This window comes from Papio anubis, chromosome 10 (assembly GCF_008728515.1).
Source record: "Papio anubis isolate 15944 chromosome 10, Panubis1.0, whole genome shotgun sequence".
Taxonomy (NCBI): Eukaryota; Metazoa; Chordata; class Mammalia; order Primates; family Cercopithecidae; genus Papio; species Papio anubis.
Window position 1 is genome coordinate 49856464 of NC_044985.1, and position 21183 is coordinate 49877646.

At 39.7% G+C, this 21183-nt stretch overlaps 1 protein-coding gene across 6 annotated transcripts in view; it reads right to left on the reverse strand.

The window, feature by feature from the left end:
- LOC101002868 (sodium channel protein type 1 subunit alpha) overlaps nucleotides 1-3965 on the reverse strand; it is a 142042-nt gene extending 138077 nt beyond the window's left edge. For 4 of the 6 annotated variants that reach the window (XM_009182363.4, XM_031651320.1, XM_009182366.4 and 1 more), the window contains exons 1-2: nucleotides 3492-3965; nucleotides 2654-2740 (exon numbers count right to left, since the gene is read on the reverse strand). The gene's annotated coding sequence lies outside the window, so the exon portion shown is untranslated. The remainder of the gene's footprint in view (nucleotides 1-2653; nucleotides 2741-3491) is intronic. The other 2 variants (XM_017946605.3, XM_017946603.3) reach the window with 1 other exon arrangement.
- Between the last annotated feature and the right edge of the window lie 17218 nt (nucleotides 3966-21183).

Below are 21183 nucleotides of genomic sequence, written 5' to 3' on the forward strand. Positions count from 1 at the left end.
GCCGGGTGTGATGGCTCACTCCTGTAATCCCAGCACTTTGGGAGGCTGAGGCAGGCAGAACACTTGAGGTCAGGAGATTGAGACTAGCCTGGCCAACATAGTGAAACCCCCTCTGTACAAAATACCAAAATTAGCCGGGTGTGGTGGTGCTGACCTGTAGTCCCAGCTACTCGGGAGGCTGAGGCAGGAGAATCACTTCAACCCGGGAGGCAGAAATTGCAGTGAGCCAAGATCGTGCCACTGCACTCCAGCCTGGGCGACAGAGTGAGACTCTGTCTCAAAACAACAACAAAGAAACAAACAAAAAAATGGAGTGGATTTGGGTAATCATTCTAAACCAAACTTTCTGGAATTCTGACATGTCAGAAAGCAGATAAATTATAGCTCGCATGCACGACTGCACCCAACTCGATTCCTGACTCTCCTGGCTAAGCTGTAGCTGTAGCATCACATGGATGATGAACAAATGTCAAGAACACAGATGCCACGGCCACGGTGTGGCAAGACTGCTTGGATTCTGCCACTTACTAACTGCATAACCCAGCAAGTTAATTGAACTTCACTGTGCCTTGGTTTTCTCACCTGTAAAATTAACAATAGTACCTACCTCATAGGATTAAATGAGATCATATTTGCAAAGTACTGCTTAGGATAGTGGCTGGCACAGAGTAAATGCTATACATTTTTGATAAATAAAACAATTAATAAATGGAAATCTAGGAATGTGAACAAAATTTAAAAGTTGGAAAAGCAAACTTTGGGGCAGCTTGGGGAATTTTGTCGTAACTTCTTTTTCTGATCACAAGTGCAATGAGAATAAATTTCTCCCCACCCTACCCTAAACTAACGCAATCTAAATTGAGCTGGGGAGCAAGCTTCATTCACTAATTAGAATTTCAAAGGGAAGTGATAACCTCACAGAGCACAGCCCCAATGACCCTGAGCGTGACTATATAGGACCTTCAATTGCTGATTCTCTCCCCACCCTTCTCTGGGATCTGTTTCTCCCACCATCCCCATTCTGAGGTAGCTGGAAGAGAGTAGGCTTTGTACTCTTTGGCAAGTACAGGGAGAAAGTAGTAGGTTCAGCCTCTCCAACTGCCCAAGGAGAAAGCAATACCTTTCAAGGTCCCCAGGCTAAATTTTGGAGGGATGCTTTTGTGTGTCACTGTCAGACTCACACCAACATAAACCCTTGAGAAATGCCTGGTTGATGACATCCTAGAGGTAACACCAAGCAAGCCCCAGATTTTCCCTTCTTCGTCAGCAGTTCCCAGATGAAGTGCTCTTGTGTTTACCCTCTCTGAATCTCTGGATTCCCTGATAGTACCCTCTAAACAAGGAACTAGAATGTTTCTTACTGGATTCCTCTGCTGGTGATGACAGAGTTTACCTTAGGTCTCTAGTGGGCCTGGTTGCCCCTGGTATCTCTGGTTGGTACAGCAGAATCCTAACTGAGATCCTCAGTGCCTTCTTGAATACTGTATAATTAATTAGGCCTCCAATTGTGCCCCCTTTGCCCCAACCCATAGATGGACAATCCCTCCTGCCTTGTCTTAAAGAGAAATTACCATAATAAATGAGTCTCCAGACAGCACATTTCCCAGCAAGAGGGGGCATGTAAATCAAGTCTATTAGTATTGGCAGCAAAATCCAATGTGTTATTTTTACCAGTATGAGCACTCTGGGTATCCTGGCCTCCTATATAGATATTTGAAACAAAACAGACAAACAATGTGAAGGGAGGAGGAAAAAAAAGCCACACAAATTAGTTATAGTGAGTTTAATGAAAACTAATTCCATTGCTGGGTTCATGTAATATAACCAGCCACTTGTGCTCTGTTCTAGTGGTTTACAATGTTACCTCACCCTCTCCAAGAAATTGGTTTCCCGTAAATCTCTGTGGCCATTCATTCCTGTCTACACATTATGTTCCTAAAATAGATGCCAGCTAAAAATCTCTTCCAGGAGCTTTGTGAAGGAAGGCCTAAATTGCACAACTCCTCCTAGAAGAGAGATGAGATTTTGTAATTGCTTCATAGCAATTACAAAAGCAACAATCATAAAAGAGTTTTAAAGGAGTTTTTCACTACAGTTATTCTCCTGAAATGCACAGCTGAGGGAAAGAAAAGTGTCAGACGCGCTGGGAACGTGCGGAAGCTCCTGGTTGCATCACCCCGGCGTGCCAGGTATTGCAGCAAATAGGAAAGGTAAGCTACCCACTTCTCTGGGCAGGAGAAACTAAAGCAGGAATCACCAACCTCAGCATGGAATTTTCCTATTTCTGTCTGGCCACATCCTCTTGGGATGATTTAAAGTGCTTTTTGGAGAAATATGTTCTGTTACTACACTAGCGCATTGGAAATACCACGTGAACCTGCAAATCCATAGAAAAAGAAGCCACATTTCATAGGTGTGATAGCAACAGCACTTGGCAATTTGCAAGTTTGCTACTGCACTCAGAAATATTTAGTCACATGCACATATTGACAGTGATGTACCCTGCCTTGACTTAATTGTTGCATTGGACAGGTGAAAGGCACCTACCCACCACTCCAGACCGATTTGTTAACAATCGCCAGTGAGTAATCAAGGAGAACAAAAAGAAATGAGAAGTAAATGCAGCAAGTGGGTCGGGTCTTTAAACACATACCTCAAACAGGTAGGAGTCAGGGAATCCATGATAGCAAAGACGTTTGGACAAGCCTCACCTCCACCCAGAAATAATTCTTGTGCTGTTCTGAAAAGCAAGACGGTTCACACTAGGAACGGAGCAGTATCTGCAGTATCATTGCTGATTGTGACCTCTGTCTAAGTAAAAGTAAGTCAATGTTTCCTATTTGGCATTGCATGGAAAAAGGGGACTCTTTACCACTTCCCTCAAGCTCCTTTTCTAGTGTGGCTCAATAGGAGTTGGGGGGAAAATCATTGCCCCCTCCTTGTCCAACGCATGAGGCATTTCTTCTCAAAAGCCCAGCCTCAGCCTCAGGAAGCTGAATACCCCTGCAATGCTAGGCTTCGGCAGCAGCCCCGCTGCCTTCTTTCTTCCTGTGGAGTTAAAACTGAGATCTAATTTTTGCTCCGTCCTTAAGAACAATATGACCTCTATCCACAGCCAGCTAGTCCACTTCCAAAGCACCAGTGAAGGAGGGGGCTTCAATAGGATCAAAAGAGACCTTGAACAGGATAAAGGCAAGCAAAGGCAAGAACTGGCCAGATGCCAAGCTATTTCAGGCCAAAGAATCCCATCTTCTATCAAAATGCTGAACTGCAAAACAAACCTGATTTCAGTTCATGGAAGGTTGAGAGAGGAGGGGGAAGGGGAGGGGAGGAGAAGAGGAGGAGAGGGAGGAGGGGGACAGTTGGTCTGAATATACATACAAAAATGGACTTCCTGCTCTGCCCAAACTGAATTTCCATGCACTCTATTTCCAAAGGAAGGATTGGAATTAATAAACTTAAAATCAAGATGAAACCATTAGATGGCTTACCTGATTAAAAGGAAAATTATCCATCTGCAGTGAGGAACAGCATCACCCAAAGACGAGATAACAATGTGCCTTCAGTTGCAATTGTTCAGATTTCTTCTTGCAAAAGGTGACAAAGTATTTACAAGGACTGCAGTCTCACTGGGGCAGAACACACAGACACACAAACACACACAAACGCACACATACACACATGCACCAGAGACCTCTGCAGTATCCTCTCGGCTTCATCCTCGCCTCACTCTATGGTACCTAATACAAATCAGCAAATAGCTTGTTTAAAAAAAAAAAAAAAAAAAGTCAAGACGGCACCTTACATTACATCGCCATCTAGTGGCTAAATATTAAACACTTTCTCACAATCCGGATTTATGATTTCTTCCTCAACCTCTTTTCTCTCAGCCTCTTTTTTTCCTTTCTTCTCTGTAGTCTCCCACTACTGCTTCTCCTTGCTTCTCTTTCATTCCCAATTGCTATATATTATGAACCTAATGACTCAAAGAGGAAAAAGTTTGAAAGTAAATATAGCTATTTTCAAGTAGTATGTGAAAAACTTCAGCATTATTTTTGTTTGAAAATGTTACTTTATTCCTAATATGAATCATAGTTATCTATAAAAGTGATAAATTTTATAAATAAAACTTTGTCTTTTTATTCCACCAGGAGACAATCAGGTGGCCCTTTATTACAGATGTATGACTTCAAAGTTTTCTGTTTTAATATTGTGTTTTAGGAGTAGGTTCCATATTATAGTGAACAGCTCAGAGTCACAAAATGTGAGTTTTACTTCAAGTTCAACACTGTTGAACACATGCCTTTTAAAAAAGCCACTAAAGTCTTCTGTGGACATTTACCTTCTTACTATCTTCATCTGTAATTAGAGATTAAACAAGACTTTCAACCCACTCTAAATTTCTATGGTTTCACCATATTTGACTCCAATGTTTTCCCATCTTGTGGACACAACCTAAAGCTTAATTATAATAACCCATTTTAATAAGCAAATATATAGAGAGACAGAGTCCAATTGCCTATTACCCAAAGATAGAATTATGAAAACCATAAATATCAGGTCTTTCTAAGACAATGAAAATCCATGCTAAACTATTTATAACTCTCGGAACTAAGAGTAGAGCTTTTTATGTTATATATTGTATTCTAAAATAGAATCAGCCTTAAACATTCAGTCATACATAAAATCATGATTAATTATGTATAGATTAGTTGTTGGAAGTAAATATTTCATCCTCATTATTTTTCTTTTGCCACCTAACACACTTCTTATTACAATCATTGCATGTGTTTTAGCATTTATCAACATAACCTTCAATATTTAATCTTTCTCTTCCTTATTACAGGATGGTGAGATAGATACTATTAATGTTATTATAATTATAATTATTCCTATTTATATTGAGAACACTGAAGCTTTCTGAGCCTTATTGAGGTTTATTCAAGGCCACATAGCTTGCAAAGCAATAAAACTAAGGCTGTTGGTCCCAAGAGCCCAAAGAGTAATCCATTGTTCTTTGCAACGTATCTAAAAGTTCACCACTTTTTCCTGTTCTAGACTCACAGAAAAGTAATTTTGATTTCTATGTTTCCAAAACATTTACTAGCCCTTAATTATGGACTAATCGGGTTCATCTTGTGGATCCATCTTTTTATCTATAAAAGAAAGAAATTAAGTAAGATAATTTCCTGCTCCAGCTCAAAAACTCTATCCAGTGCTTTCCCAAAAGCCAGTCAGAGTAGCATGAACACATTCATTTGAAGTTACTCAGTGTCTGGGAAATGATGGTGTCCAGTATTTGGTAGAGTCAGGGCAAAGTTGAAAGACGCTGAGGAGACTGGTGATCAACAACTGGTAAAGGATTACCAAGATGTTAGAGATGAAAAGGGAGTGGGAACTGCATGAACTAACAGGCGATTTCTTTTTAGAATAATATATTCCATATGAATAGTACGTACAGTTTAGATATGTAGAAATACAAAATAAGAACATCCCTGGCCACATGTTTTAATGAATTCTAATTGCATATTATAGGTGCCAATTTTTCTGAGTGTCTGCTCTTAACAATTCCCCCAATAGTCCTTCTCCCTAATCCTTAGTGGTAAACCTACCCTCTTGCTACAGAGGACTGGAGCAGGAGAGGGTATCTACGCAGCTGACCTGGTCAAAGAGAGCCACTACATGTGATTCTGGCAGCTGTGGGGACAACCTTCCCTCACCATGGGGACTCAGGACCAGGTGGGCCAGGATGCTGAGATAAAGCAGCCACACAGATGTGGAGGAAGAAGTGACAAAAGACAGAGCCAGAAAACTCCCTGGGATCCCAATAGTGTTCCTGTTTCCATCTCCAGTCTACTCAAGATCCAAACACTTTCTTGATGTTGAGTTCCATGATAAACTCAAACTCCATTTTTGCTTAATTGAACTTGGTTTCTGTTAGTCTATGGAGGCCTAACCACTTCATTAGCTTCAAGGAAGCTGCTAGTACTGCATCTATCAAGTATTATTCATATTCTGGGCATCTGACACTTCATTTATTCACTTCTTCATGCACCTGATATATGCCAGGCACTTTTCCAGGTACTGAAGTAACATCAGCAAACAAACCAGATCAAAATTCTCCCTTTGTGGAGTTTACATTGACATGTCAGTCATACGGAAAGACACAATGCGTTCAGCGTGCACGCTACCCTTCTTCTGCCTCCATATCTTTGTTCACAACCTTCACTTCTCTAGGCAGACCTTTCATCCATCTACATGTAGCAAATTCTACCAATATTTTAAAAGTCTGGATCAAATATTCTGTCTTCTTCCACGTCTTTTCTATTTTCTCAGCAGATAGAATTCTTTTTTCTTTTGTTAATTATGGAACAATTTTATGTTTTATCTTATGAAACATGGTCACTTGACAAGTTGAAAGCATTGAGCATAAGGAGATAAATGACTATTCTCATACAGTCTCTGAGAAAAGGCCAATATCCCAAGCATGGCCCAAAGAGTACTATTAACTAACAGCTCATCATTCTGTACACAGACATTTCATTCATCAGAGCTGAAGCAATTTTACAGTATTAGTAACTTTAAATATTCCATGTTTAAGGCTGAGCATAAAGGCAAAATACGAGATTTTTATTAAATTAGTGTAATATGCACTTAAAATTACATATTTATTTTTTTAAGTTAGCAAAAGATATTAAAACAAAACTCTGTGGTACCTTATATCACTACTGCACTTGTCCCACTTGACTTTGTGCTAAGAGTTTTATGTATGTATTTTATTTGGCTCCCAGAATGTAAACTCCCTGTGGAACCAGCTTTGCATTTTCCTTGTATTTTTGTAGATTAATTTATTGAGAGATAATTTTGTCTCTTTCTCACTGTTACGTTTCCAACTTCAAAAAACGAAAAAGTAATCTTCCTCTGCCCCCATTGGTAAAGTTAGCCATTCCAGGAAACTCTTCATAATCTTGTTTCAGAAGTTGAAAAAAATTAGCTGTTCACTTCCTAGGTGACAATACTTCAATCTGTGAATGAATGGACTTGCTAAACTGGCCTAGGGGGTGTGGCTGTGGCTTTTTTATGAGAGAGTTCCTAACAAGGGAAAGAGAATAAAGGCGTAAGATGTCATTTAGTCTTTGTAAGACTCTGTCTCTGTCCTGAGAATGTGGTTGTTACTTTGTTATTGCTCTGCCGGTTGCACTGCTCAGTGCCAAAACATAAAAGGGAATATTACAGTGGGACATCATCTCTGTCAATAGATCTTGGGTATTAAAAAGAGAGTGAGGTCACTCAGGTGGAAAAAGCTGTGCCAGGTAATTTTGTCTGTTAGTTTTAAGACATATAGGAGAGTCTCTTGATTCCATTAGATCATGAAAGAGTTCAAAGAGAGAACTGCCTCATTATCAGAAGACTGAGGAATTAGTGTAATTAGTGTCTGAATATTCTTTAATATTTTATTGCATAGAAAATAAAGGCAATTTGTTATCAAAAACATTCTTTCAAATGTCTATCTCCTGGAGTTGTGGAGTTCTGAAATTTTAACCAGCTGCCTTATAAAGAGAATTTATTAATTAACTTTATGCCTGCCAAGGAGAAGGAAGCCATTCTTGATTTTTAGCCAAAAATTTCCCAAAGTAATGGCCAAATCATTATGTTTTGGGTTTCGGGTTCTCTTGCTTAGAGTTATCAACGACATTTGAGTTTTAAGGCAGAAATGTTTCTAAATTCCCCTGTCATTTCTTTGGGAATCTATAGTCACTGGGCAACATGAAGCTGGGTCTCCCCTCTCTTCCCACCACAGGAAAGGAATTGGAGGCTGGAGGTGAACTTGGGTACCTTGGGGTGGTATCCCAAAGGAGATGGTGGTGACAATAGACAAGTCTAGATGTTAGCAGGTCTTCTGATGAAGTCGGGGAGTGATCCCAACACAGATAGCAAATGCTAGAGTTAGGATTTCAACTCAGACCTTATGATTTTAAATCTACAGGACTACTGTATCACTACAAATCCTGGCTTTGCCCCCTTTTGATTGGAGTAATCAGATAAAGCACACTACTAATGTGATCCTTGGTAAATGTAATTTACTACTTAAGTACTTTGCTTTTGTAGATGTCAATTTCCTAGTTTTCTTTTTTTTTCTTTTGGTAAATGCAGCATTCTGCAAAAATTTACTATCAATTCCTTGCTCTCACAAAGCATTTACCAACACTGTGCCACTATTTTAGAAATAGAAACCAAAGCCTAGCAGAAAATGATAAACTCGTATATTTCCTCTTGAGATTAACCTGCCCTTTTGAAAGGGAGCCAGAAATGAATGTGAAATTTATTTGCTATTAGACAAATAAATGCAGAAACTGCAATTAAGAACTCTCTTTTAGGAATAGGGGCAACTAGTTGTTCTGCAAGTTTAAAGTTACAATTTTTTGATGGCAAAAATTGACCAACTGATTTCAAAATACTTATAGGTACTAAAGTGGACTTTTGAAACTGTGGTAAAGTCCATACATTCCATAAATTAATAAAACAAATAATCAACCATTTTTTTCAAATATGATATAAAAATATCTGAGGGCTCCTCCCCTCCGCTGCAACTGGAATTCACTGAATCAAAGCTGTTATAGACTTGCATTTTTTGATGCACAGATAACCACTTTTTAAATCACTTGTAATATAATGAACATAAATAACTGAATTTTTTCTTACAGATTTGATTCTGAAGTATTTTTGAAGTATAGTTAGAATCAATGTGTTTGGGGGCACACATTAAACTATTTAAAATTTTATTAAAAGTTTTTTAAAAATCCTTATTCTCTCTCTCTTTCTGGTAGTGGAGAAGAAAAAATAGTATAGGCTTTTCTTAACTCACCACAATGCAGTAATTAAAAGTGAGAGAGAAAGGAGAGAAGTTGGGGCATTATGATGGAGATAATCAGATTCCCCAGTTGCCTTCTGCCTTCCCTGCTATCGAGACAGGGCATATTCTGGCACAGAAGCCAGAATTATGTCTGCAGGTGATTATTTCAAGGAAGCAGTTACTCCTTGTTGGAAGATTCACTGCAATTTCCTTTCAATTACATAGGCAGCCACTGGTGTTGGAGAAGGAAATAACAATATTCCCAAACCAAATAAGTAGGTTTTATGAACAAGACAGAATAATACATGAACCTGATTTCTCGAAGAGAAATTAAGTATATGAATGTCAATCATCTGACAAGATTAGCGTTACAATATAGGTTCAGAGTGAGTATTAAATCACAAAGTTACTTTTTATCACTTTATATAATAGCATTATTCCTTTGATTATATCACCAACCGAGCAGCACTTCGAAAATTACTGTAGTGCTCTGTATATATTTTAAATTTTAAATCCTTTATTATTTTGGGGCCTAGTTTATAATTGATCTTTTCTTCTTCAGCTAATGCGTAAGAAGACATTATCAATATTTAGTGAAGATGACACTAAAATGCTGTTTTTCAAAACAACAAACTCTTCGCCTTTTCCTAAACAAGCAGGGAGCCATTATGCCTTCACTGTTTTACTTCCTTTGCTTCCTCTGTTTGCAGGACCCTCTCTTCTTTGACCGCATCTTCCTCCACCCTCTATCTGTGCACCTCCCCACTGTCTGACCCCACTCAATAATCTCTTTGAGAGTAAGAACTATGACTTCTTTTTTTGTCATTGTTCCCAAAACATATTCCAAGTCTGTGGTAGAATTAAGGTAGTTTCTGGAGAGAACCTGATAACATCTGCTGAGTATTGATGAATAAACATTCCAGAATAGAATTCCAACAAAACCCTCGAGTAGGATAAAATAACTTTGTGAACCTCATAAAAAAGAATGTCAATTTACATAAATCATTACCATTGCTTTATGGATAGAGTTTTGCTAATCATTGAGAAATTATGGAACTGGAGAATTCTCAGAGATAAACCAGGAAAGGGTTCTTATTTTAGATATGAGGAAACTGATGCCAAGAGAGGTGCAGTGACTTGTCCAAGGTCACATAGATAGTTTTATACCACAAAGGTCCATTCAAGTGTTTCCACAGTTGAACTCTAAAGAAAATTAATATTGAGTAAGGTACATCAGCACATAAGAAGCAAAATGGAAATGAGTGAAGTATTTCTAGATATGCCACAATTGATTTTCACTCATGTTTTGACAGAGAGATGGATGTGATGAAGGGTATGAGTGCAGTTACTGTTTAAGAAGGTGATGGACTAACCAACATTGGTTTTAGTGAAGAATAAAGAAAGTGACTGTCCTTCAATCTAGCTCCACATGCTGTTCTTAAATATTAACCACAAAGTGCTCAAGCCCAAGGGCACGAGCTCTGGGTACGCAGAGTGTAGCATTGACAGCTTTCAGGAATGCAGGCCCAAAGAGAGCCCCAGAAAATATCCAGGAAGCAAACTATCTTGAAGTTCTATACTTTCCTTGAAATGCCAAGATGAAATCTAAAAATATGTGTTCTGCTTTTTTGGTCTAATAAACCATATTTATATGATAGTTATCTGTCATATGGGGAGACAAAATTCAACATTTCACATGCCTGAGCTTCATACCCCTCCTTTAAATGTATCAAGATTTCATAAAGCTTTGGTTCTTCAGAAAAGATCAAGGTACATCACAATATTTAAAACATTATCTCCGTATCTATTGCCACAGGAGGATAAAGAGAAAATAAACATAAATGTAAATAATGAAAATGCCTGAGCAATCATAAAATATGAAGTTACTGTGCGGATTCTATTCAGTGTTTATGTGTTTTTTCCTTTACTCTTAAGTCAGTTAAATGTAATGCTTGGATTCTTTCCTGATTTATTTCATTCAGCAATACCCCCTACCCCCCGACATCCCTTGCAAAGATGAATCAACAAAAGCTATTACCAAGAACAATATGATTGATTACTTATTGGAACTCGAATACCAATTTTCCATTTAAATATATCTTTATATCAACCACCTCACTTGCCTACCTATTGAAGAGTTTCAATTAGATTTTTTTTATAAAGAAGACTTTCTTTACTCTAAAGGATATAGCTGATATTTATGAAGACAACTCTTTATTTACAGAATAAAACTGAACTTTGCCATAACTTAGCATAAGCAAATATGTAGTTCCTGTTTCCCTAAAGGATTCCTGTCAACATCTTTTTCCTTTCATGTTCAAAGGCAGAAAGCCATTGGCTTTACCAGGAACACAGCAAAGCCATCCGTAAAGTATGCAAGTATCGCTGGAATTAGGTGCTACCATATTTCTTGGGGAAATTAACACTTTTGACACATCTGTATGCAGTTCCAATCTTTGGATATCAATTTACAAACTCACATAAATTACATTTGGTTACATCTTTTGTTTTTGTCTCTTTCCTTGAGAAAAGCAAGAATTCTACTCTAGGCCAAATAATGGACAGAGATCATTAGGGCCCACTCCAGGGATTGAGGTCCATTAGAAGAGACTGGCAAGTAAGTAGGGAAAAGGTACGTCGAGGGTCAGAAAATAATCACATTTAGCCTAGTTCTCCTGGAGATTCCTTGGAAATTTTGGGGCCCATGAGCTCAGGTGCTGCTTCTGGGATTGCCCCTAAGGTGCTGCTTCTGGGATTGCCCCTATTCATATCAAATAGCAGAGAACTGAGACGCTTACCCACACCTGAAATTTGGATGCAAGTGTGGGATAGAGGTGCTAGGCAGCTGCACTTTCATGCCTCAGTGCAGACTCTCATACCTGTTCATCTGCAGTGGCGTGAAAGGCAAACAGATTCCTCTGCTCGTTATGGGTTGTTGAAATGACAGAACCACTTGGTCTCAACATTTTCTATGACACTTGATACATAAGGAAGCTCAGAGACTAAAGTCTTTGTTTCTATATTCCACTAGGTCTTCTTGAAAGTCTCTTTTACATTCTGGTTGCTGTCATGACATCAAAGTCACCTGTATCCCTCATCTTTGTGGGGAAGAGCAGGCTAAATAAAGTAGGTAAGGACACCTTCTGAGTCTGCACCCCTTTAATTGACACATAGAGGATGTGGCCCTTGACGTTTCTGCTTCCCTCATTCTTTCTGCAACTAAGCAAATATAGAATGTGGATTTTCCCATGCACTTAGCAAGGATGAAACTCAGTGATCATTTGCTCTACTTCACATGGTAGTTGTTTCTAAGATTACATATCATACATATGCATATATATATATATGTTATGTTGTGCTACACACACACAACTGTTAATGAGTGTTCTATCTCCCCTTTTCTTGTCTCTCTGCTCTCTAGGACAGCAGTAGCTTTATATGTATCTCCATCTGCCCTAGGTCTCCTCTCGCATCACAAACAGAGTTACCCTTCTATGAACCATCTATTGCTTTAAAATTATACCTCAGATACAGTCAGGTTCCTAGCAGAAAGTAGATGGTACATTCAAAATGGTTAAAATAAAAACAATTATGGAGAAACTATTGACCAAGTGGGTTAAGATGGTTGATGAGTGCCCAGGAACTAGCAATAGAGAGAGCCAATGCCATTCCAGGCAAGAGTGAAAGAGTGGCACCAGATTCCAATGAGAGTTAGAGCTTTAGAAGACTCGACCAAGAAGCTTAACTAAAGAGGATGCAGCTGTTTTTTTAAGCTAGGAAGGGAGGTGTGGTGGGGGAGACTCTCCAAATTTCTGCTAATGTCTGTCTTGGGCTGCATTCAAAGCCATCTGGGAATGTTTTTTCCAGGTTAGCAGATGTGAAGGGTTGGTGGGAACTGGGGAAAATAACGATGTCTCTCATCTTATCTCTAAAAGCATATCTTTTTCTTTGCTTAAAAAGCAAAACACATGTGTTTAAAATATTTTACAGAGATAAACAAAACTCTTTATGATAAAAGATCCTATTTAGTACCCTAACCCTTAGTACAGTGCCTAGTATACGGTAGTGTATGATAGGGTTTGGCTGTGTCCCCACTTAGATCTCATCTTGAATTGTAACTCCCGCAATTCCCATGTGTCATAGGAGGAACCTGGTGGGAGGTAATTGAATCATGGTGGCAAGTCTTTCCTGTGCTGTTCTCATGATAGTAAGTCTCACCAGATATGATGGCTTTAAAAATGGGATTTTGCTGACATAGCTGTCTTTTTGCCTGCTGCCATCCACGTGAGATGTGACTTGCTCCTCGTTGCCTTCTACCGTGATTGTGAGGCCTCCCCAGCCATTTGGAACTGTAAATTCAATAAACCTCTTTCTTTTGTAAATTGTCATGTCTCGCGTATGTCATTATCAGCAGCTTGAATTGGTACTGGGAGTGGGGCACTGCTAAAACATTCCCAGAGCCCAACAAATGCTGGAACCCTGGAAGAAGGGCTACTAGCAGGAGCACTGGACTCCAAGGAATGCAGACCAGGGAAGAGAGTGTTGGGAGTAATAAAATGTGGGTTAGAAGTGGAATAACGGACAAGTAGAGGGAAAGACTTTCAAAGTCCACTTTCCATGGATTGAGTAACTTGGGGGCCTTTATCCATTGGCTCTGAATGCAGCCCAAGACAGGCAGTGTACTGGGAGTGGGGCACTGCTACAAAGATTCCTGAAAATGTGGAAACCACTTTGGAACTGGGTAACAGGCAGAGGTTGGAACAGTTTGCAGGGCTCAGAAGAAGAGAGGAAAATGTGGGAAAGTTTGGAACTCCCTAGACACTTGTTGAATGGCTTTGACCAAAATGCTGATAATGATATGGACAATGAAATCCAGGCTGAGATGGTCTCAGATCAAAATAAGTAACTTGTTGGGAACTGGAGCAAAGGTGACTCTTGTTATATTTTAGCAAAAAGACTGGTGGCATTTTGTCCCTGCCCTAGACATTTGTGGAACTTTGAACTTGAGAGAGATGATTTAGGGTATCTGGTGAAAGAAATTTCTAAGCAGCAAAGCATTCAAGGGGTGACTTGGGTGCTATTAAAAGCATTCAATCTTAAAAGGGAAACAGAGCATAAAAGTTTGGAAACTTTGCAGCCTGACAATGCAATAGAAAATAAAACCCCATTTTCTGAGGAGAAATTCAAGCTAGCTGCAGGCATTTGCATAAGGAATGAAGATCTGAATATTAATCCCCAAAAGAATGAGGAAAATGTCTCCAGGGCATTCAGAAGTCTTCATAGCAACCCCACCCATCACACGCCTGGAGGCCTACGATGAAAATGTGGTTTCATGGGCCAGGGCCAGGGTTCCCATGCTGTGTGCAGCCTAGGGACTTTGTGCCCTATGCCTCAGCCACTCCAGCTGTGGCTGAAACGGGCCGACATAGAGCTTGGGTCATGGTTTCAGAGGGTGCAAGCCTCAAGCCTTGGCAGCTTCCACGTGGTGTTGAGATGGCAAGTGCACAGAATCAAAAATTGGGGTTTGAGAACCTCTGACTAGATTTCAGAAGATGTATGGAAATGCCTAGATGCCCAGGCAAAAGTTTGCTGCCGGCATGGGGCCCTCATGGAGAACCTCTGCTAGGGCAGTATGGAAGGGAAATGTGGGGTCAGAGCCCTCACAAAGAGTACCTACTAGTGCACCACTTGGTGGAGCTGTGAGAAGAGGGCCACCATCCTCCAGAACCCAGAATGGTAGATCCACTGACAACTTGCACTGTGTTCCTAGAAAAGCCACACTCAATGCCAGCCCTTGAAAGCAGCCAGGGGGGAGTCTGTACCCTGCAAAGCAACAGGTGTGGAGCTTCCCAAGACCATGGGAACCCATCTCTCGCATCAACGTGACCTGGATATGAGACATGGAGTCAAAGATCATTTTGGAGCTTAAAGATTTGACTGCCCTGATGGATTTCAGACTTGCATAGGGCCTGTAGCTCCTCTGTTTTGACCAATTTCTCCCATTTTGAATGGTTGTATTTGCCCAATGCCTGTACTCCCGTTGTATCTAGGAAGTAACTAACTTGCTATTGATTTTATAGCCTCATAGGCAGAAGGGACTTGCCTTGAGACTTTGGACTGTGGACTTTTGAGTTAATGCTGAAATGAGTTAAGACTTTGGAGGACTGTTGGGAAGGCAAGATTGGTTTTGAAATGTAAGGACGGCCGGGCGCAGTCGCTCACGCCTATAATCCCAGCACTTTGGGAGGCCGAGGCGGGCAGATCACAAGGTCAGGAGATCGAGACCATGGTGAAACCCCCTCTCTACTAAAAATACAAAAAATTAGCCGGGCGCTGTGGCAGGCGCCTGTAGTCCCAGCTACTCAGGAGGCTGAGGCAGGAGAATGGCGTGAACCCGGGAGGTGGAGCTTGCAGTGAGCCAAGATCGGGCTACTGCACTCCAGCCTGGGGGACAGAGCGAGACTCCGTCTCAAAAACAAAACAAACAAACAAAAAAAAAAGAAATGTAAGAACATGAGATTTGGGAGGGGCCAGGGATGGAATGATATGATTTGGCTGTGTCCCCACCCATATCTCATCTTGAATTGTAAGTCCCACCATTCCCATGTGTCATGGGAGGAACCCAGTGGGAGGTATTTGAATAATGGGGGTGAGCTTTTCCTGTGCTGTTCTCATGATAGTGAATTAGTCTCACAAGATCTGATGGCTTTAACAATGGGAGTTTGCCTGCAAAAACTCTCTTTTTGCCTGCTGCCATCCATATGAGATGTGACTTGCTCCTCCTTGCCTCCAGCATGATTGTGAGACCTCCCCAGCCATATGGAACCATGAGTCCAAGAAACTTGCTTTTCTTTTGTAAATTGCCCAGTGTATTAGTTCATTTTCATGCTGCTAATAAAGATATACCTGAGACTGGGTAATCATGGCAGGAGGTGAAAGGCACATCTTACGTGGCAGCAGGCAAGAGAGGATGAGAACCAAGTGAAAGGGGAAACCCCTTATAAAACCGTCTCATAAGACTTATACACCACCACAAGAATGGTATGGGGAAAACTGCTCCTATGATTCAGTTATCTCTCACCAGGTCCCTCCCACAACACATGGGAATTGTGGGAGCTACAATTCAAGAAGAGATTTGAGTGGGGCACAGCCAAATCAGCAGGTAGATATTCAGGAATAAATATATTGATGTTCAAGCAGTACTATTTTTAGATCAATTCTAAGAATAATTTTAGAAAAATAATAATTGTTGTTAAGTTTATTGAGGACTTAATATATTTTGGGACCTTCAAACCTCACAACAGTCTCATAAGATAGTTACTATTACTGTGTTATCTTCATGAATTTATAAATGAGGCAACTGAGGCTCAGAGTAGTTGAGCATCTTGGCCAAGATCACACAGTAACAAGGTGACTAAGTGTGATTCTGAAACCAGCAGTCTATCTCCAAAGTACCTAATCTTACCAAAAGGCCATACTAAAACTCTCCACAATATCACATTATTAAAATTACAGTGGAAAGGCTCTGCAATTCAAGTTCACAGGCAAACAAACAGAAGACAATAGTCTTTCTTTACTGGTCAGTATTACGTCGCATTAAGCTCATGTAAGGACATAATGGGGGAAGGACATTTCTACATGTAACTGACCCAAGATAGTTTTAGGTGTATGATAAGTCTATAGCCTGCATTCTTGTCAAACATGTCAGGGGGCAGCATGTGGCAGGGTGGGAGGGAGGCAAATGGAGATCTTCCTTCTTACTTGCCTCAGATTCTTCAATCTTCCATAGCAAGTGAAAGAATATAACTACGTTTGGAAGTACGCTCACCAAGTTAACAAATACGCTAAACACAGGAGTAGTGAGGGGAGAAGCATGCCTCAGTCTGGCAAAGCTTCAGACTCCCGAAGTCTAAATTTGTTAGAAATGAAAAAGCTAACAAAGCAGAACTGCTGATCATGAACATTTGACAGTAAGATTCCTTTGGTGGAAGCTTCATGTTGCAAATATTATATTTAACTAGGTGTTTTTTGTTTGTTTGTTTGTTTGTTTTCTCAGTTCATTTTCTAAAAACAAGGGCTTTTTGGCTCTGCTTGATGTTTGTAAAGACACGGACCACACAAAACCGTGATACTTTCTGAATTTTAAAGCCTTGCTTCTCAAAGTGTGGCCACAGACTGGCAGCATCCCCACCTCTTGGGAGCTTGTTGAAAATGTGGTCTCTTTGGCTCCACCCAGACCTTCTAAATAAGAATGTGCATTTTAACAAGATTTCCCCAGGTGATTCCATGCGTATTGGTATTTGAGAAGCCCTGACTGTCACATCTGGCCTTAGCTCTTAAAGCCTACTCACTTCCTTCTGCATCTTGAACATGTAAATCAGCCACTCTGCCCTGCTCACCAGTCCCTGGGTGTTCCCATTCCCCTTTGCAGCCCTGCTTGTACATACTATTTAGATACACCAAGCAAACACCCATTCTACTCTTCTAAGTCACATTTCTAATGTCAATTGACTTGAGTGGCTCTTTAAATAAAAATAAACTTTCCAGTTTCTCTTCCCTCAGGCACAGTCTGCAGTGGCAATCGCTGTTATTTTTTGTTTTTAATCTTCTCTAAAATTCTTGTATATATCCAAGCATCCAAAATATACATGTTTTACATTTTTCTTTTTTTGAAATAACTTTGTACCAGACACTAGGCATGGTGGTTCACGCTTGTAATCCCAACCATTTGGGAGGCTGAGGTGGGAGGATTGCTTGGGGCCAGTAGTTCAAGACCAGCCTGGGCAACATACTGAGAACACATCTCTACAAATATTTTTTAAAAAAGAAAGAAAAACATCACACAATATATATGACTGTAAACCTAGTTTAATTACATAATTTATCTCTAATTAGTTCACTTATTATTGCTTAAAATATTTTGTTCTGTATATAGATGGATATACCAAAGTTTATTTAATCAGTTCTCAGATGATAAACACTTACGTTATTTTCTTTCTTTCTTTTTTTTTTTTTTTTTGGCTATTTCAAACAATGCTGATGTATACATTTCTTTACAATTGCATTTCCCACTTTTGCAAGTTTTCCTTTAAGATCTAGTCTCAGGAAATGGTTCTGTCAGGTGGAAGGGTATGTGCCTTTTAACCTAGTAGATATCAATGGATTTCTCTCCAAAGGTGTGGCACCATTTTATATTCCAGAACAGCATAAGGAACCTGTTTCCATCACTAGAAATTATCAAACTTTTTTCTTTGTTGACTGGGAGGTAGAATCTAGGCTGTCTTAAATTTATCCAGGAATTTCTCTGAGGCATTTATGAGTAGACATACAAAGAGGGTGGAGGAGAAAGAAGAAGTGCATTCTAAGAAGAGGAGATATCATGTAGGACATATGTAAAGTTGGGTCTGTGGAAGTGGCTAGAGTCTGGAGAGGTAGGCAGACAGCCAGATCAGAAGGGCCTGGCATACCTGCTAAAGGGGGAAAACTGGAACCGCATTCTGAAGGAATCCATGAGAATATGGTATTGAGAAGATAAAACCAAATAGTTTGTTTTTTATTCCCACAAGTTTGGAGGAGCCATCTATTTCTTGTCAGGGCATTGACTGATAATAATTGTGTCTTTATAATTGGCTTATTTTCTCCTAAGACTCAATTTAGACAAAGTAAGTGCGGGTGTGGGAAGGTTGGCTACTTGTTAGGAAGCAACATTTGGTAAATCTGGAGGTCAAACCCAAAACTTTTTTATTTTTATGTTCCTGGTTGTGCTTACTAATATAAAGTTAATTGTAATGCTTTTACTAGAAGCTGTACATTTGAAATCAAAACCCTCTATCACTGCTACTTTCTCTTCTCCCAGTATGAGATAATAATATTCTTTAGGAAATTTCATATGGAAGGTTGGTACCTGTTGTACTTGCCTTACAGCTCTGAATAAAATAATTCCAACAGAACATTGACAACTATTAGAATCCAATTTCACTGTCTCACTTGCTGATATGGTTTGGCTGTGTCCCCACCCAAATCTCACCTTGAATTATAATAATCACCATGTGTCAAGGGTGAGGCCAGGTGGAGATACTTGAATCGTGGGGGCAGTTTTCCCCACACTGTTCTAGTGATAGTAAATAAGTCTCACAAGATCTGTTGGTTTTATAAATGGGAGTTCTCCTGCACAAGCTCTCTTGCCTGCAGCCATGTAAGGCATGTCTTTGCTTTTCCTTTGCCTTCTGCCATGATTATGAGGCCTCCCCAGTCATGTGGAACTGTTAGTCCATGAAACCTCTTTCCTTTATAAATTATCCAATCTTGGGTATGTCTTTATTACTAGCATGAAAACAGACTAATACACTCGTTGAATATAAAACAGAGATAAAAAGAGAATGCCACTTTATCAGAGAGCTATAATTTCATTTGAAACAAAACAAGAAAGACTAATTTTTTCAGAACTCAGCATTTTTATTAAACAAATTCCAGATCCTGAGACATGTGTGACTGATGATGTATTTCGGGGTAAATGAGGAAAACAAAAACATTGAGACCTTTACTTATCCTCAATAATCAATGCATCTCCAAAATGACTCTATTAAATCTAATCATCTTGGATTTGGTTGATGTTTGGATGATGATATTGCCAAGCTAAACTCCTTTACATAGAATATTATAATTAGAAAAAAGTCTGAGGAATCATCTAATTCAGGCTCTCAGTTGACAAAGAATTTATTTTACTTTTGTAAAAATTTGTTTGGCTTTATATGGAGGTTTCTCAAAAAACTTTGAATAATTATTTTCTGAAATAATATTCTAAATTGGAATAAAAGATCATTCACCTTCACCTTGGGTATTCGCTTTAAGATTAAAGAGGGAAGTGACTTTGTGATCCAAGTTTGTGACATTGTATTTTAAAGGAGGAATTGGTATTTGATGTTGGGAACAATTTTTCAGGTTCAAAGTCTGAAAGCATCTCTGTATCAAACCCAAAGAGATTTTCTCAAGTGAAATAAAGTGAAACGAAGAAAGTAGCATTAGCAGTTGCGAGTTGCAGAGAGTTCTTTTTAAAATTTGTTCTTCGGTTCTTCTAGGCCTCATTTGCAAGTCACTACTTAATTAACTAGGGTGGATAAGGTTAGGTAAAGTCCAAAATGTGAAGGAACTACACAGCAATACCAATATTTCAGTATTTCTTCAATAAAAGTTACTGACACTCTCTATATGTCAAGCACTAGAGGGTACCAGTGAAAAGAGATAGTGTGTTTTTATCTTCTGCATTTTTGTTGATGAAAACAGAGAAGTTGGCTGGGTCATCAATGTAGTACCTCTGGTAAAGCTCAAGTATAGGTAAATTTAATTCAATCTTGTGTTTGAATTATTCCCTCTTAAGAGGGAAACAATCCTATTCCCATGGAGTTTTTTGAGGGCACTAAGTGATAGAACGCATGTGACTATGACTAGTATGATAGTGTGTTAAAATCATTCTGTAATACATATACAGGAAAATTAATTAAGCATATCATACGAATAAATGTATAAGCCAGGTAAATGCATTAATCCTAGGAATAAAGCAAAGCATTGCTAATATCTCTGAAGGTCTTAGAGCATGAAGACTCTTCAGACAGGTCTTTGTAAAAAATCACTTAGAAATTATACTTATCAATGTGTTCAAACTACATGAACTATTGAGTTTTGCTTTGTAGGATAGTGGAACAAGAAGTGAATTTGGCATTTGGAGAGCTTGAGCCTTTATTTTCTTACCACAAAATGACAGAGATAATGGGGCCTATCTTTTAGAGTTGCTACGAGTCTCAGAAAGGATCATGGTTTTTGTTTTTTTGAGAACAGAGTCTCGCTCTGTTGCCCAGGCTTGAGTGCAATGGCCCGATCTCGGCTCACTGCAACCCCCGCCTCCTGGGTTCACACGATTCTCCTGTCTCAGCCTCCTGAATAGCTGGGACTAGGAGCGCGCACCACCATGCCTAGCTAATTTTTGTATTTTTTAGTAGAGATGGGGTTTCACCATGTTGGTCAGGCTGGTCTCAAACTCCTGACCTCATGATCCGCCAGCCTCGGCCTCCCAAAGTGCTGGGATTACAGTCGTGAGCCACCGTGCCGGCCTAAGTAATTTTTTTTTTTTGAGATGGAGTCTCGCTCTGTCGCTCAGGCTGGAGTGCAGTGGCACGATCTCGGCTCACTGCAAGCTCCGCCTCCCGAGTTCACGCCATTCTCCTGCCTCAGCCTCCCAAGTAGCTGGGACCACAGGTGCCCGCCACCATGCCAGGCTAATTTTTTTTGTATTTTTAGTAGAGACGGGATTTTACCATGTTAGCCAGGATGGT